Consider the following 18,390-nt stretch of genomic DNA (forward strand, 5'->3'; position numbering starts at 1 on the left):
CCACTGTGTCTCTGGCCTCTGTAAGAAAATCTATTTACTTACACCAGCTTTTCCTATACCCTTTAATTCTTCATTGATCTCAAAAGATGATGCTTGAAAGAAGAATCAAATTCTCATGAAAATAAACGGTCTGGGTAGAGTAAACATGGTATTTTACACCAAGAACCAAATTTCTAGAATAACTTCAGAGTTGAGAGAAAGAAAGAGCATTTTAGGTAAATAAAAGAGTTTTTCCTTAATAAAGACAAGAGAACGTATGTATGCATGTATGTAGAGCTTTATAACTTGAAATAGGTGCAGTTGAAAATAGGAGTTTAATGCCTTGCCTAATTAAAGATAAAATACTTGATGTCTTACTGAAAGCATAGATTTAGGTAAATGGAATGATCTACATTTGAGCATGAGGGTAAATGTTCAGCCAGGATCTTAAGGACATTCCATTTGACCCTGTCAGAGGATAAATTCCTGTGCTCATTTAGCCTCCTGGGACATCTTATAGTCCAAGCTTAAAAGCTAGCCAAAACTTATAAAAACTTCTTGCAAAAATATTGTTGTAAGTCTAGTGACCTAATTTATAGCTTGTTTTTGTTTGTCTCTCTTATACAGACTTTCTTTATCACAGGCTTGTTTTTCATGTAAAATTAGAAAGTTACTCTTCAGAATGTTCAACAGTTTTTTTCGTATAATATTTTACCAGCCAGAAGATAGAATGTCTCCCACACAGTCAGTCTTTTTGCTACTTGAAAAACAATTATCTATGGAAACAGAAACCTACTCCTTTTATACATCATTATGCCCTTTAGGAAGACTCAGGTAAAAAACGTCTTAGAGAGAGTGTTTAATAAAAACTGTGGTGTTAAGAAAGAGAGTAGCAGTCCCTTCTTTTATTCATTTTTTTTCCCTGAAATATAGGATGAATCGATTTCCCAAGACAAATAATTTTGCAGTAGTTGTGTTGCTGATGTGGATTTAAAACCTTATAAATTGTAAATATTCATTTGTTGCCTGCATTCATTCTTTCACATGAATAATTACTGAATGCTTAAATTCCAGGGACTGATGTGTGCTAGGGATTCAGAAGAATAGCATATCAATATATAAACAAGATAATCTAAGATAATTGTGTTATCAAGATAATAAAATAAGTTAATATAAAGGAAGTTTGGCTTAGGTAGAGTGGGATTACTTAGATTGTGTGGATTTCTGAGGAGATGACCTTAATGCCATCACCTGAGGGAGGAAGAGGGGTCAACCATGTGATGGCTTGGGGTGAGTGCTCAAGGCAGAGGAAACAAATGTGGGAATCCCGAAGTGGAAAGGAGCATGGCAGGTTCACAGAACCAAAAAGACAGCGTGGCCCAAATGTGGCATGTGAAGGGAAGCGTGATCCAAAAACACAACGCTTAACGCGTAGAGGCGAATAATATTCATTCCCAGTACTATCCACAGCATTTTAAATGGGAAGTTGTCTAATTATCATATCTAACCACCTTCAAGTAAAATTAGAAAATGAAGAATCGGGGAGGTTATCTACTTGCTAAATAAAGCATACCCACCTAGTTAGTGCCAGCCCTGGGCATAATGATCAACTTAATGCTTTTCCCATTGAGACCCACTGAAGTCCTAGAAATGTAGTAGATGTTGGTAACATATTTGTAGGGAACAGAATGCCCCTTAAACACACATGAAGTCACTCAGAAACAAAACTTTCACGTGTAGAAATGTGACATACAATGCTCTCTTCATAATTTAGTGATGAATTTGACAATTTAGTCTTCTCTATAAAAACCTGTCTTGGTTTTCACATGTCACCTCAGCTCCAGCCACCCATCCCCTCCTCCAAGGCCACAGTCTCCGTGAGTAGCTGCCCACATGCAGTGAACTGAGGGTCGGGGGGAGGGTGGAGAGGAAGCCTGGTCGCTGTCAGGCCGGCTGACTGGGGAGGACCTTGCTGGCTCTGTTAGGTCCTGGTTTGGACCTCAGTTGTATCCATTCTCTTCAGCGTGGGCCTTGTCTTCACCTTCTCATCATTCTCTCTGTCTGGGACACTTCTCATCCTTTCTCCTACATTTTGAAACCAGATCACAGACACTATTTAGGGAGATCATTAAAGTGAAAGATCAGTTTAGGGTAGCCTGAAACGTGTGTGGAAGTCAAAAGAAAGACACTTTTCTTTCTCTCGAGTAAAGGATGTTTGTCGATTCCATCAGAAGCACCCTGGGAGTAATGAGTAGGTAAAGGTATTTCTATTATAAATAACTTTTGTTTCCTACCTTGGTGTTTGTAGGGTTTTGTTCTTTATCCTTGCAATAAAGCAAGTGTACTGGCAAAAAAAAAAAGAAAGAAAAAAGAAAGAAATCAAATATAATCAGGGCTCTATGAATGAATGAATGAATGAAAGAAGAAGCTTCAAGACAGAAAATTAAGATTAACTCTGAACAAATGTGATAAGATCTTGTAACTGGTGAGTGGCAGGATAAGTTTTGTAGCAGTAATTTTCCATATGCCATTTTTAGAATCACACGTGTTAATCATTTAATGGGTCATGTAATACGTTTTATTTGAGCACCTCTGCCATTTCCTTCACATCTTTAAAAGTTTACCTCTAGTTCTTCTCTCCTGCGGGAGACGCTGCTGCTGAGTGGCCTTTGGAAATGTGTAAGGGGATATTACAGATCTTACAGGGTCAGGAGGGCGCTACTGGGGGACCAGGGGGACCAGCCGTCTTGCAGTGCTCTGAGTAATCCCATGGGATCGAGCGTCATCTGCCCGAACGGCCAGTGCTGGGCCCCAGAGAATGCGGGCCAAGCGCAGATGCTCCCTCATCCCAGCTCCCCTGCTGCCTCCTGAGCCCGTCGCCTGCACATCCTTTCCCGCAGCACCCCACCCCCAACCCCACCCCAACACCTACCCCAACCCTGCCCCCAGCCCCAGCCCTGCCCCCAGCCCCAGCCCCACAGCGGAAAGAGCCTCACTTCTGAAGTAGCAGTTGTGCCGTTTTTACCACTCCCTGGCACCTCTGTTTCTAATTTGTACTGTGGATACTTGTCTGCATGTCCTAAATCTCCCAACTAGAGTACGAGCTCCTTGAATACCAGAGTCTCCGTGTAATATAAATTGGGAGGAAAAGGCATTCTAACAGGCATGCTACTTCTTTCTAGACGTTTATACACAAAGAGATATGTAAATATACCATAAAAATGTAAATATTTACGTATGTAAATACAGTTGCCCCCTGAACACAGTGGGGGTTAGGGGCGCCAACCCCTGTACAGTCAAAGATCCACATGTAACTTTAGAGTCGGCCCTCCCTCTCTGTGGTTCCACACGCATGGATTCAACCAAGCATTTAGTGAAAAAAATCCACGTATGAGTGGACCAGTGCAGTTCAAACCCGTGTTCTTCAAGGGTCAGCTGTATATAAATACACAAATTCAGTTTGGAGGTGGGTGTTAGGAGTGTAAGCTTCATGTCTAGTGAACTACTTCTTAAATTACAAATATTCTATATTAGTCAGCTGAGGCTGCCATAACAAGATACCCAAACTTGATGGCTTAAACAGCAGAAATTTATTTTCTCCCAGCCCTAGAAGCTAGACATCTAAGACCGAGGTGCTCGCAGGGGTAGGTTTCTGGTGAGGCCTGTCTGGCTTGCAGGTGGCCACATTCTCTCTGGGTCCTCACATGGCCTTCCCTCCAAGAGCTCTGGTGTCTGTCTGTTCTCCTCCTTTAAGGACACCAGTCATTTTGGATTAGGGCCTCAACCGTTATGACCTCATTTAACCTTGATTACCTCTTTATAAGCCCTGTCTCAAAAATACTATTGCATTAAGGGTTAGGGCTTCAACATGCATCTGGGGGAGGGACACAATTCAGTCCACAATACACACCAGCTACCGTTCTGTATTAATATTCATTTTGGCCGATGAGCATTTAAGAAAAAATTATTCTGCAGTAGAGTCACTGACTTAGACCCAGTTGAAAGTAGCATTGTTACCTCTGTTGTGGTGCGTCCTTTTCTAATTTGGTGACAGGTATTTGTCTCCATGTCCTGTATACTTAACTAGAGTATAAGCTTTTTTAACACAAGTTGTTGTAGTCTTCACCACCCCCCACCCCCATATTTGGTTCTAATTAGCACTTACTAATGGTACCAACTGTATATAATTGCATATTTCTCCAATTCCCTAATTGTTAAATTTTAGGGAGATTGTTTACAATATGGTCTGTGTAACTTTTAACCTAATAAAAAGTCAACATAAGGTCAAAATTTCATAAAAATATCAAGGCATTAATATCTATACTGAAGGTAAAGTAGAATCATACCTAAGCTGCTTGAAAGGAGAACTGTGCTCTGGACAATCTAACTGGCAAAAGTTGATGCTTTTCCCTTGGTATTATCTGTTGAGTAGTTGTGCAAGGTATTTTTTTTTTTAATTAAATGAACGTTTGTTCCTTAATCCATCTTCCTTTGTGTTTTTGGTCTGTTTTGACATGAATAGCTCAGTGACTCCTGTGAGGTGACAATACCTGACTAATTTTAGAAACAGGCAAATGAAATGCTTAGTGCTGTGATTGGAACAACCAACAGAAATTTTATCATTACTAAGGAAACATTTAAAGTTAAGAGTCTAATCTAAAACATTGATTAAAAAGAAACAGCTGTTCCTGCAGCTTGTAGACCCTCAGGGTTAGAGTCATTTGGAGTTGGCTGGACTATGAAAACACTGAAAGTTACAGCTGCTGACCCATCCAAGAGCACATAGAACCCCTGGCCTGATTGGATGGATTTTCCTACCAGCATTGATGAGACCCATTCTACAATCTTCTTAACTGGTGAGTCATCCACCAGAGGGCAGAGAGCAGAAGCAAGAAGAACTACAATCCTGCAGCCTGTGGAACAAAAAACACATTCACAGAAAGACAGACAAGATGAAAAGGCAGAGGGCTATGTACCAGATGAAGGAACAAGATAAACCCCCAGAAAAACAACTAAATGAAGTGGAGATAGGCAACCTTCCTGAAAAAGAATTCAGAATAATGATAGTGAAGATGATCCAGGACCTCGGAAAAAGAATGGAGGCAAAGATCGAGAAGATGCAAGAAATGTTTAACAAACATCTAGAAGAATTAAAGAACAAACAAACAGAGATGAACAACACAACAACTGAAATGAAAACTACACTAGAAGGAATCAATAGCAGAATAACTGAGGCAGAAGAATGGATAAGTGACCTGGAAGAGAGAATGGTGGAATTCACTACTGCGAAACAGAATAAAGAAAAAAGAATGAAAAGAATTGAAGACAGGGGCTTCCCTGGTGGCGCAGTGGTTGAGAGTCCACCTGCCGATGCAGGGGACACGTGTTCGTGCCCCGGTCTGGGAGGATCCCATATGCCGTGGAGTGGCTGGGCCCGTGAGCCATGGCCACTGATCCTGCACGTCCAGAGCCTGTGCTCCGCAACGGGAGAGGCCACAACAGTGAACGGCCTGCATACCGCAAAAAAAAAAAAAAAAAAAAGGAAGACAGCCTAAGAGACCTCTGGGACAACATTAAACGCAACAACATTCACATTATAGGGCTCCCAGAAGGAGAAGAGAGAGAGAAAGGACCAGAGAAAATATTTGAAGAGATGAGAGTCGAAAACTTCCCTAACATGGGAAAGGAAATAGCTGCCCAAGTCCAGGAACCACAGCAAGTCCCATACAGGATAAACCCAAGGAGAAACACGGCGAGACACATAGCAATCAAATTGGCAAAAATTAAAGAAAAAGAAAAATTACTGAAAGCGTCAAGGGAAAACCGAAAAATAACATGCAAGGGAACTCCCATAAGGTTAACAGCTGAGTTCTCAGCAGAAACTCTACAAGTCAGAAGGGAGTGGCATGATATACTTAAAGTGATGAAAGGGAAGAACCTACAACCAAGATTACTCTACCTGGCAAGGATCTCATTCAGATTTCATGGAGAAATTAAAAGCTTTACAGACAAGCAAAAGCTAAGAGAATTCAGCACCACCAAACCAGCTATACAACAAATGCTAAAGGAAGTTCTCTAAGTGGGAAACACAAGAGAAGAAAAGGACCTACAAAAACAAACCCAAAAGAATTAAGAAAATGGTCATAGGAACATACATATCGATAATTAGCTTAAACGTGAATGGATTAAATGCTCCAACCAAAAGACACAGGCTTGCTGAATGGATACGAAAACAAGATCCATATATATGCTGTCTACAAGACACCCACTTCAGACCTAGGAACACATACAGACTGAAAGTGAGGGGATGGAAAAAGATATTCCATGCAAATGGAAATCAAAAGAAAGCTGGAGTAGCTATACTCATATTAGATAAAATAGACTTTAAATAAAGACTGTTACAAGAGACAAGGAAGGACACTACATAATGATCAAGGGATCAATCCAAGAAGATATAACAATTATAAATATATATGCACCCAACATAGGAGCACCTCAATACATAAGACAACTGCTAACAGCTATAAAAGAGGAACTAGACAGTAACACAGTAATAGTGGGGGACTTTAACACCTCACTTACACCAATGGACAGATCATCCAAAATGAAAATAAATAAGGAAACAGAAACTTTAAATGACACAATAGACCAGATAGATTTAATTGATATTTATAGGACATTCCATCCAAAAACAGCAGATTACACTTTCTTCTCTAGTATGCAAGGAACATTCTCCAGGATAGATCACATCTTGGGTCACAAATCAAGCCTCAGTAAATTTAGGAAAATTGAAATCATATCAAGCATCTTTTCTGACCACAATGCCATGAGATTAGAAATGAATTATAGGGAAAAAAGTGTAAAAAACACAAACACATGGAGGCTAAACAATACATTCCTAAATAACCAAGAGATCACTGAAGAAATCAAAGAGGACATCAAAAAATACCTAGAGACAAATGACAACGAAAACACGACAATCCAAAACCTGTGGGATGCAGCAAAAGCAGTTCTAAGAGGGAAGTTTATTGCTATACAAGCCTACCTCAATAAACAAGAAAAATCTCAAACAATCTAACCTTACACCTAAAGGAACTAGAGAAAGAAGAACAAACAAAACCCAAAGTTAGCAGAAGGAAAGAAATCATAAAAATCAGGTCAGAAATAAATGAAATAGAAACAAAGAAAACAATAGCAAAGATCAATAAAACTAATAGCTGGTTCTTTGAGAAGATAATCAGTATTGATAAACCTTTAGCCAGACTCATCAAGAAAAAGAAGGAGAGGACTCAAATCAATAAAAGTAGATATGAAAATGGAGAAATTAGAACAGACACATCAGAAATACAAAGCATCCTAAGAGACTACTACAAGCAACTCTATGCCAATAAAATGTACAAACTGGAAGAAATGGACAAATTCTTAGAAAGGTATAACCTTCCAAGACTGAATCAGGAAGAAACAGAAAATATGAACAGACCAATCGCAAGTAATGAAATTGAAACTGTGATTTAACATCTTCCAACAAACAAAAGTCCAGGACCAGATGGCTTCACAGGTGAATTCTATCAAATATTTAGAGAAGAGCTAACACCCATCCTTCTCAAACTCTTCCAGGGCTTCCCTAGTGGCGCAGTGGTTGGGAGTCCACCTGCCGATGCAGGGGACACAGGTTTGTGCCCTGGTCTGGGAAGATCCCACATGCTGCGGAGCGGCTGGGCCTGTGAGCCACGGCCACTGAGCCTGTGCTTCCGGAGCCTGTGCTCCGCAACGGGAGAGGCCACAACAGTGAGAGGTCTGTGTACTGCCAAAAAAAAGAAAAAAGGAAAAAAACTCTTCCAGAAAATTGCAGAGAAAGGAACACTCCCAAACTCATTCTATGAGGCCACCAACACCCTGATACCAAAACCAGACAAAGATACTACAAAAAAAGAAAATTACAGACCAATAACACTGATGAACATAGATGCAAAAGTCCTCAACAAAATAGTAGCAAACAGAATCCAACAACACAATAAAAGGATCATACACCATGATCCAGTGGGATTTATCCCAGGGATGCAAGAGTTCTTCAATATTCACAAATCATTCAATGTGATACACCATATTAACAAATTGAAGAATGAAAACCATATGATCATCTCAATAGATGCAGAACAAGCTTTTGACAAAATTCAACACCCATTTATGATAAAAACTCTCCAGAAAGTGGGCATAGAGGGAACCTACCTCAACATAATAAAGGCCATATATGACAAACCCACAGCAAACATCGTTCTCAATGGGGAAAAACTGAAAGCATTTCCTCTAAGATCAAGAACGAGACTAGGATGTCCACTCTCACCACTATTATTCAACATAGTTTTGGAAGTCCTAGCCACGGCAATCAGAGAAGTAAAAGAAATAAAAGGAATACAGATCGGAAAAGAAGTAAAACTGTCACTGTTTGCCAATGACATGATACTATACATAGAGAAACCTAAAAATGCCACCAGAAAACTACTAGAGCTAATCAATGAATTTGGTAAAGTTGCAGGTTACAAAATTAATGCACAGTAATCTCTTTCATTCCTATACACTAATGATGAAAAATCTGAAAGAAAAATTATGGAAACACTCCCATTTACTATTGCAACAAAAAGAATAAAATACCTAGGAATAAACCTACCTAGGGAGACAAAAGACCTGTATGCAGAAAACAGTAAGACACTGATGAAAGAAATTAAAGATGATACAAACAGATGGAGAGATATACCATGTTCTTGGATTGGAAGAATCAATATTGTGAAAATGACTGTACTATCCAAAGCAATCTACAGATTCAATGTAATCCCTATCAAATTACCAATGGCATTTTTTACAGAACTAGAACAAATCATCTTAAAACTTGTATGGAGACACAAAAGACCCCGAATAACCAAAGCAGTCTTGAGGGAAAAAAACGGAGCTGGAGGAATCAGACTCCCTGACTTCAGACTATACTACAAAGCTATAGTAATCAAGACAATATGGTACTGGCACAAAAACAGAAACACAGATCAATGGAACAAGATAGAAAGCCCAGAGATAATCCCATGCACCTAATCTATGACAAAGGAGGCAGGGATATACAATGGAGAAAAGACAGCCTCTTCAATAAGTGGTCCTGGGAAAACTGGACAGCTACATGTAAAAGAATGAAATTAGAACACTCCCTAACACCATACACAAAAGTAAACTCAAAATGGATTCGAGACCTAAATGTAAGACCAGACACTATAAAACTATAGTGTAAGACCAGACACTATAAAACTCTTAGAGGAAAACATAGGAAGAACACTCTTTGACATAAATCACAGCAAGATCTTTTTTGATCCACCTCCTAGAGTAATGGAAATAAAACCAAAAATAAATGGGACCTAATGAAACTTCAAAGCTTTTGCACAGCAAAGGAAACAATAAACAAGACAAAAAGACAGCCCTCAGAATGGGAGAAAATATTTGCAAATGAATCAACGGACAGAGGATTAATCTCCAAAATATATAAACAGCTCATGCAGCTCAATATTAAAAAAACAAACAACCCAATGCAAAATGGGCAGAAGACCTAAATAGACATTTCTCCAAAGAAGACATACAGATGGCCAAGAAGCACATGAAAAGTGTCCAACATCACTAATTCTTAGAGAAATGCAAATCAAAACTACAATGAGGTATCACCTCTCACCAGTTAGAATGGGCATCATCAGAAAATCTACAAACAACAAATGCTGGAGAGGGTGTGGAGAAAAGGGAACCCTCTTGCACTGTTGGTGGGAATGTAAATTGATACAGCCACTTGGGAGAACAGTATGGAGGTTCCTTAAAAAACTGAAAATAGAATTACCAGCAATCCCACTACTGGGCATATACCCAGAGAAAACCATAATTCAAAAAGACACATGCACCCCAATGTTCATTGCAGCACTATTTACAATAGCCAGGTCATGGAAGCAAGCTAAATGCCCATCGCCAGGCAAATGGATAAAGAAGGTGTGGTACATATATACAATGGAATATTACTCAGCCATAAAAAGGAACGAAATTGAGTCATTTGTTGAGACGTGGATGGATCTAGAGACTGTCATACAGAGTGAAGTAAGTCAGAAAGAGAAAAACAAATATATTAACGCATGTATGTGGAACCTAGAAAAATGGTGCAGATGAACTGGTTTGCAGGGCAGAAGTTGAGACACAGATGTAGAGAACAAACGTATGGACACCAAGGGGGGAAAACTGCAGTGGGGTGGGGATGGTGGTGTGCTGTATTGGGCGATTGGGATTGACACGTATACACTGATGTGTATAAAACTGATGACTAGGGCTTCCCTGGTGGCGCAGTGGTTGAGAGTCCGCCTGCTGCTGCAAGGAATACGGATTCGTGTCCCAGTCCGGGAAGATCCCACATGCTGCGGCGCGGCTGGGCCCATGAGCCATGCATGGTGGCTGAGCCTGCGCGTCTGGAACCTGTGCTCCGCGATGGGAGAGGCCACAACAGTGAGAGGCCCGCGTACCACAAAAAACAAAACAAAACCTGATGACTATTAAGAACCTGCAGTATAGAAGAACAAACAAACAAACAAATAATACTAAACTTTCTTTGGGTTATTTCTATGGAAATATGTAAATATAAATGTTTCAGACATTACACCAAATTTCTAAAAATCTTAAGAAAAAAAAAAGAAATAGCTGCCATATTATTAGTTAGATATTAGTACTGAAAGCTAATAGTAATATGTGGCCTACCAGTATAGAGAATTATGGGATGCCATAGAAAATTTCATTTAAAAATAAGTCTTTTAAAAGCATATATACCTAAAATATATCATTGTGCCAAGCACCATACAATTTATTTTAAGTTATAGTGTGATTTTCTTGAGTTCACTATTTTCTCAGTTTCTATAGTACAATATTTATGTAATAGGCAGTTTCAAATTTTTTATGCTTGTATAGGCTTATATAAATATATAAAGCAGCATTTTAGTTTAGCAAAAAAGATGCCTAAAATTATCATGATCAAAACATACTTTTATTAGTCTTTCTTTTCTCTCGTTCAAGGAATGGTGGGTTCTGATTTTTCACATATTATGATTAAGAATTATAATGTATGATGTGCTTTCCCAGTTTTCAAAGACTTAAAATATAATCCTCAAGGGAGGAGTGACTGCCTCTCCCTTTAGTTGGAAAACAGTACAAACTCCAGTCACAAGTTACATTACCCAAAACTGAAGCAGTTATAGAAAAAACTATCCTCTTCTAGGCTGTCCACTGGCACTAACTAATGTCCACGCGATTTGCAGCTGAAGGCCATCGGTACAGATGTTAAGTTGCTTCTTGAACAGAATCTTATTGCCTTTGTACATTCATTGAAAGTTTAGAAAGCAGAACCTACGTAAGTGCTTCCAAACACTCTTTTTACAGCAAGGTTTTAAACATTTTAGCTTGTTCACAGATATTCACAGGATCCACATAAAATAGATGAATGAAGAAACACAGTTTGCTGACCTGCCATGTCTTCATTATTGCTGTTTCACAAATATACTGGACTCGTGTTGCCCATCCTTATTAGGACACATGTCATTTGAGTAAATTACCTAAAGCTCTCCTCTGTAAGCTATGCAGAGAAATCAGGAATCATTCCCTAGGCTCATATTCTCACATATCTTCATGAGGTAGGAATTAACAGTCAGATTTGCCCCCCAACACAGAATACCAAGGCTTTCACAGCATAGTCTAATTTTAAAAAGTAAAAATAAAACATTTACAGCTAGATAGAATCACTTAGCCTATATTATCGTATGCATTCCTGCAAAGTATTTCACCAACCTGGAAAAAAGACCACAGGTTCAAAAAAATGGGTATATAACCAAACAATAATTATTGTCTGTTGCAAAATATGGTATTTGTAATTTATCTCCTTTCATTTTCTACTGTTGGGTTACACTGTCCTAGGCTAATACTGGTTTGGTAACTATAATGTAAAGGTCGCCATCTATTGAACATTAGTAATTACTACACTTGAATTTCTTGTGGGAAAAGTAATTATAAAATGATTGAAGCGAGAAACATAGTTCCTATCTACTCTGTATTTTCACACACAAATTGTTTAATTCTCTGTTTAATTATGGAATTACTTGGGTACTTTTCCTAAATTAAACTGGGAAGACTAGCATTTATGAAGTTTTTTCATAAAAATCAATATTCATAATAAGCAAAAATTGACTTTCATAGTCCAGAATATGCACTGAGTTCTTTAGAAGTTTTATCAGGCCAGCAGTGCTTCTCTTACGATGCTGTTTGAATAAATTCTTTTCTCTTCACCTTTAGAGAGGTACATTTAACAACAAAATTACTTTATTGAATTAAACCAGAAAAAAGGAACTTATTTTCTTAACTAATACTCAATATTGCAGATACCTCCTGCAGCTTACTTTTTTAATTCAAAAGAAATTACGGCTTAAAATGATTAATTAGGGGTAATGATAATAGACAGTCTTCCCCATGGTGGAAGGCTTAATTTTCTATCTTTTCCCACTATTCAGTTTTACGTATTTCAGTCATGTTGAAAATTTCAGAAGCCCAAGTTTTTCTACCTTTATGTGAAGGTGTGTTTATTATGATGGTATGATTTTATAAAAGAAAATTGAAATAGTATATTACATAGTGTAGCATAAAGCATATGACAGGTATGGACATCTAGACGTCCTAATTTTCTTCTTAGTCAAATTAAAGAACTCTGTTTTCAAATTACATTAATCTTAAAAGCAGTCTCAATTGTCCATGTTTTCTCTTTTGTATTTCTCTATTTTTATATCTATTAACAGTTGTACGTTGAGTGCTGCTTCTTTGTCCAACTTAGATATAGGCGTTCATCTCCCAGGTTCACCTAATCAATTACTTCTGAAGAGTCTGTATTCATTTCTTTGAACAGAAGAATATGTTAAAGCTAGGATAACACCTCATCAGTTTTTGAGTTAGTGGTACCTATGTATTTTATCTTTTCACATACTTTATGTATCCCAATATGCTCATAAATATCCTCGTAATTCGTGGATAGGAAGAATATTTGAGGATAAATTTCTGAAAGATTCTACTGGCTTCAGGCAGTTGTATATCACTGTTTAGATAATGGGTGAACATGAGGTTTTAATACAAAGAAGTGAAACTTTTAAACAAACTTGGTGTACTCAAACTCATCCTTTGCTTACAGCAATGGAATCAAATATCTCGTTAAAATCAGCAAATCTCTTAGCAGTGATACTAGCAGGGATATTGAAGCAGTACCACATGCATGTTAAGAAAATATACATACATATAACAGTCATTTAAGTGTAAAAGATAAAAACAACCTGGCAACGTTAATTAAAGAGATAAAAAAAAGTTTAAAAAAAAAAGGTATGTCAAGGATTATTAAAATAATAAATGCTGGTTGTTGAAAGATCTTAACAAGCAAACAAAAGTCACTCAAACCCAGAGATAAATACTGAAGAAGTTTAGGTTTATTTACCTTCTGGAGGAAATTGAAGCCCCAGGTAGAAAGTTGTTCTTAATGAGCTCCCTGGAGTCTCTTTTTCTCAATGATTTATAGGGTAAGTATTTAGAGAACTTACAGATGAGATTTGCGAAGTAACACAATTTTTCTTTTTTTAAGTCTGGAGAATGGGTAAGTAGAAGACTGGGAACAGGAAATATAGTGCTGATTTTCAAAAAGAAAAAAGGTCAGCTTCTAAACTGTAAACTAATTTGAACTTGAGGTCACCTGAAAAAAAGTCTAGAAGGCATTCTTAAAAGCCAGCTGGTGAGCACTGAGAAAAGGAGGGCAGGATTGCCAAGACCGAGAATTAAGTTCTCAAGAAACAGATCACCCAACTAACACACTTTGGATAGATTGGAGGAAATGTTAATTTTAACAGATTATCAAAGAAAAACTTTTCAGATCCCATTTAATTTAATAATAAAATGAGGCTAATGATTATCAAGTTTTTAGATTCATAACAGATTGAAGGAGTTTAACCAAAGGCTGTTGTTTAAAGATGAATCAGCGCCTTGGATGAGGACCTCTACGGCTTACTGCCTAAATTTGTGGGTGACATGAAGCAGGGAGGTATATCATTCATGTTTCATAACCAGATCCTCCTTCAAAAATATATTGGGCATGTAGGAAAATGGACCAAATCTAGTTTAAAATAAATGAAAGAAATTTCATATGGTTTATGTGCAGTTTGGATCACATCATTTGCTCTTCTGGGACATATGCAGGGGTGGGGTTGAGATACGGTTAACAAAAACTAATACTTGAAAAACTAGGGGTTTTAGAAGAAAATGAACCCAGTATGAGTTTGTCATGTCATATGGCCTCTAAAATTATAAGGCAAGTCATAGTTCTGTTCTGTGCTAGTAAACGTTAATGTGGCACATTGTGTTTTATCTGTGGCATTGACCTCTGACAATTATATAGATAATCCCAAGAAAATCAACTGGAACGTCATGGGACATTGAAGCTGTCTTTGGGTCAGAGGCAGTTATATGAGTGCCTGGTTTTCGCTGATAATATGAGCTAGTTCCTTGACCTGAATCCACAGCTGTGTCTTCTTCCACAAACATTCTCCCTCAGTCTCAGGCCTCATAGATGGCAGTGGAGAGTGACAGGCAATTGAGTGAAGAAGTAGTCGGGGGCAGATCACTTATTGCCTTGTAGGTCATGTTAAGGGGTTTAGATTCTTACCTCAGTTAAATAGGAAGCCAGATATAGGATTTTAATCATGGAAGTAACATCTGATGTATGGTTTTAAAAGATCACTCTGAATACTACGGAAACTTGATTTTAAGGGAGAAATAATGAAAGCAGGAGGCTAGTTCTGTGTATTTTCTTATTTCAGGCAAGAGTTGGTAGTGGCTTAGGCCATGAAGTTCCTAATAGAGATGCAGAGAATTGGGCGGGTTTATATTTTAGAGGAAGAACTAACAGGAGTGTAGGAATCGTGGGTGGGGGAGATTGGTGATGGATAATGGAAAATTGCTGAGTCAGTGAGTTTGGTAAGAATTAATCCGGTTGGTAAGAGTCAGTGAAATTGATGAGTCACTTCAGTACAGTAAAAAAGCTAAGGGCATCAAGAGGTAGAGGAGAGAGTGAGTTAGGGAAAAAGGGGCTTAAAATCCAGATTTTAGACATGTTACATTTGTTGATGAAGAAGCAGAGGTTTTGAATGTTGGAGTGCATGGCTAGTGTATTCCAGGCCTAAGACTTAACTGTAGAGGAATTATCCTTGAAGTGAAGAAGTCAAAGAATTTAGCAGTCGCGTCATTCAGTGATTCAGCATGAGAACATTGAAGTCATCAAGAAAGATTGTTGGACTGGGGTAAAGAGGAAGACAGTGAGCCGGGGACTCAAGCAAATGGTGGGCGAGGTCGAGACAAGACAGTGACTGGGTGCAGAGTCAGTGGTGTCGTCTGGTGACACAGGCCTCCAAGGACTTGGCATTTTGCAGGATCCAAGATGATTGAGGGTGTCAGAAACAGTAATGAGAAGGACATCTATCTCCAGGTTTATAAACATATGCAGTGTGAAAGAAAAGGGACTTCTGTTTGAAGGAACTACAAGGAAGGTATAGAGTGGTGTAGAGGGTTTGTGAGGGCTGAGAGGGATGGAAAATGGATCAGATTAGGAGATACACAAAACAGTAAAGAAATGAGTTCAGGAGGTGATGGACGACTCAAGGGGTCTGTACTTCTGGTTGTGGCAGGTAGACAGGGATGGAAAGTATGATGGGGCTGATCCTCGTGGTCTGTTAGAGGGAAGTGGACACCAGACTGTAAGCTTCATGAGAGGAGCTTCAGGTGGGCAATATGCCTGGCGTAAAGTGGGACTTCAAATATTTTGTTGTTGAATGAATGAGTGGGCGCAATGAGTGACTGAATGGGAGAGCTCAGCACGTGTGATCCAGAACTTTAGCCAGAGAGCATGTGGCCCTTGGCTTTTGTTGTCTAATGTTGGAAGGACATTCTCGCTGGGCATGGGGTGCTGTGGTAGCTTTCTCAAGACACGTGGCTTCTCCAAGGACTCACAGTGGTGGCTGTTGAACACTAGGCATTCAGACAGATTTATTTATATTTTCAAATTGGTAACAGATTGACTGAACACTGTTGAATAATACATCCTTTTAATCTGAATTTGGAGAAATACTTTTATCGTATATTAATTCTTTTTGTAATGTTAAGATTACATTACTACTAGAAAATGGCAGATTTTTGCCCCATAGAAGAAGCTATTCCTAACTAGTAGAAATCACTGAAATCACTAATAGGAATGATCCAGTGATGAAACTGATGATGCACAGCGAGAGGAGCTAAGGTTAGTGGTAAGGGCGCTGCTGTTACTGAGGGACTCATACTTTGATCAGGGGATTGTTACAAGTGATTTTTAAGTTGGTGTTACACCTTAAAATCATTATAGTTTATTGGTATTTTTTATAGACATAGTATAAATATATGCTCATTCTTTACCTATTTATCTTTAGACCCCATACTACATTTTCTCTGAAGAGATCAAGGAACAGTATAGATAACTAAAGAGTTCACATCATATTAAGACTGGACATTTAATAATGTAAGATCCATTACGGGAAGGCAAGAGCAGAGAAATGCGTGAAAGCTAAGGCGGAGTTTGAAAGGCGCTGAAGAAAATGGGATATAACGACAAAGAGCAAATTCTTTCCGCATAACAAATAAGTTCCAGTTCCTTCAGGATCTCCCTTTAGGTTTCCCTCTTTTCTTTGCATCGGTAAATTAGAAAGCTCCAAGAGAAGTTTCTCTGAGCCAGTCCTTTTCTTTTGCTCTCACAAAAAATAAACCTCATTTTATTTATTGAGGTGATATTATTATTTACTTCATAATCTTCTTTTAACCTCTGACACTTAGTCCCCTCGTCCCCTTCATGTGCAAATCAAGGAGGCGCCTACTTGCTGATTTTTATATTCTCTTCAAGATGCCATTTATAATACCTGTAGAATTAGCAGGCTCAAATAATGTTTTTAGGCTGCTAAAGAAACAAAGGCTGTTGGAGTTAATTAGTAAATTTTGCTTGTGATTAAGAGCATCAGAAATTTCCCACTGAGGTTTAGTTTTTTTAATTTTCCAAAGGGGAGATTGTAGTTACAAGTGAACGCACTCACCATATTTATTGTCAGGAAGCCAGTGGAAGATACCCATTTTCCCTGACGGCAAGCAGTTTGCTTGGCTAAAATAAATAGCTTTGCTATACCAGTGAACCCCAAAAGCACAAAATACAACCACGATCCTGGTATATTCCACTTTGTGCTTAGCAGTATTATTCCGTGAATGTTTGCTTCGTGGAAGAGTGAAAATACCAACAACAACCTGTTGTCATTTTCCTCCTTTACCTGCTATAAAATACATATTTTAAGATATCTGAATTTCTCTTATTGAAAACCTGCCATGTAGGGATGCAATAAGTCCCTTTCTTTGATTATTTTGTGACATTGCTGTGGAAAGTGACAAAGCACTGAAATTTGTAGCTGGAGACTTGAAGTTTTCATAGTGCAAAGGAAAGTTTCTGCATTCTTTCTCAAGCTTAGCCCTTGGGAAGAATTTATCCTTACGTAGGTTGGATGTCATTCCATCAAAATATGGATGAGCCAAATTAACATTTTGAAATTCTATTACTGATGCTGCGTTTTACCATGCTGCCACCAGGAATAGCCAGTGAAATAGTACTAGAAATAGGCAAGTGTAGAGATAGGGTCAGAGCACAGAAGACGGAAGAAGAGAAGGCGTTGTCAGTTGGGTCCTATGTTGAGACTAAGTGAAATGAGGAATGAACCCCCAAAGACGAAACAGTATGTTTCCACCTGTGTGAGGTATCTACAGTGGTCAGATTCATAGAAACAGAAAGCAGAATGGTGGTTACCAGGAGCTGGGGGAAGGAGGGAAGGGGAGTTGTTATTTAATGGGTATAGAGTTTCAGATTTGCAAGATGAAAAAGTTCTGGAGATCTGTTTCACAACAGTGACTATACTTAACACTACTGAACTGTACCTTTAAAATTGGTGAAGATGGTAAGTTTTTTTAAATTGAATTATAGTTGATTTACAATGTTGTATTCAAGTTTCAGGTGTACAACAAAGTGATTCAGTTGTACATATTCTTTTTCAGATTGTTTTTCGTTATAGCTAAGATGATAAATTTTATGTTGTGTTTTTTACCACAATAAAAAGAAAATGAGGAATGCAAATTGTCAATTGAATTTAGCCCCAGAGAGGTCACTTGTGACCTCAGCAAGGATATGGCTTTCTAGGGGTTGGGGAGTGAGCCCCAGTGAGGCATGGAAGAGGGGCAGGCAGGTGAGGAAATGGAGACTACGTGAGTAAATGGTTA

General features: G+C 38.4%; 1 protein-coding gene across 4 annotated transcripts in view; it reads left to right on the forward strand.

Annotated features, from left to right (window-relative positions):
* PDLIM5 (PDZ and LIM domain 5) overlaps positions 1-18,390 on the forward strand; it is a 214,603-nt gene that overhangs the window by 127,935 nt on the left and 68,278 nt on the right. The gene's annotated exons all lie outside the window — the stretch shown is intronic.

Source organism: Aethalodelphis obliquidens, unplaced genomic scaffold (assembly GCF_003676395.1).
Source record: "Aethalodelphis obliquidens isolate GAN/ISIS:26980383/991018 unplaced genomic scaffold, ASM367639v1 scaffold17, whole genome shotgun sequence".
In the NCBI taxonomy this organism is placed as follows: Eukaryota; Metazoa; Chordata; class Mammalia; order Artiodactyla; family Delphinidae; genus Aethalodelphis; species Aethalodelphis obliquidens.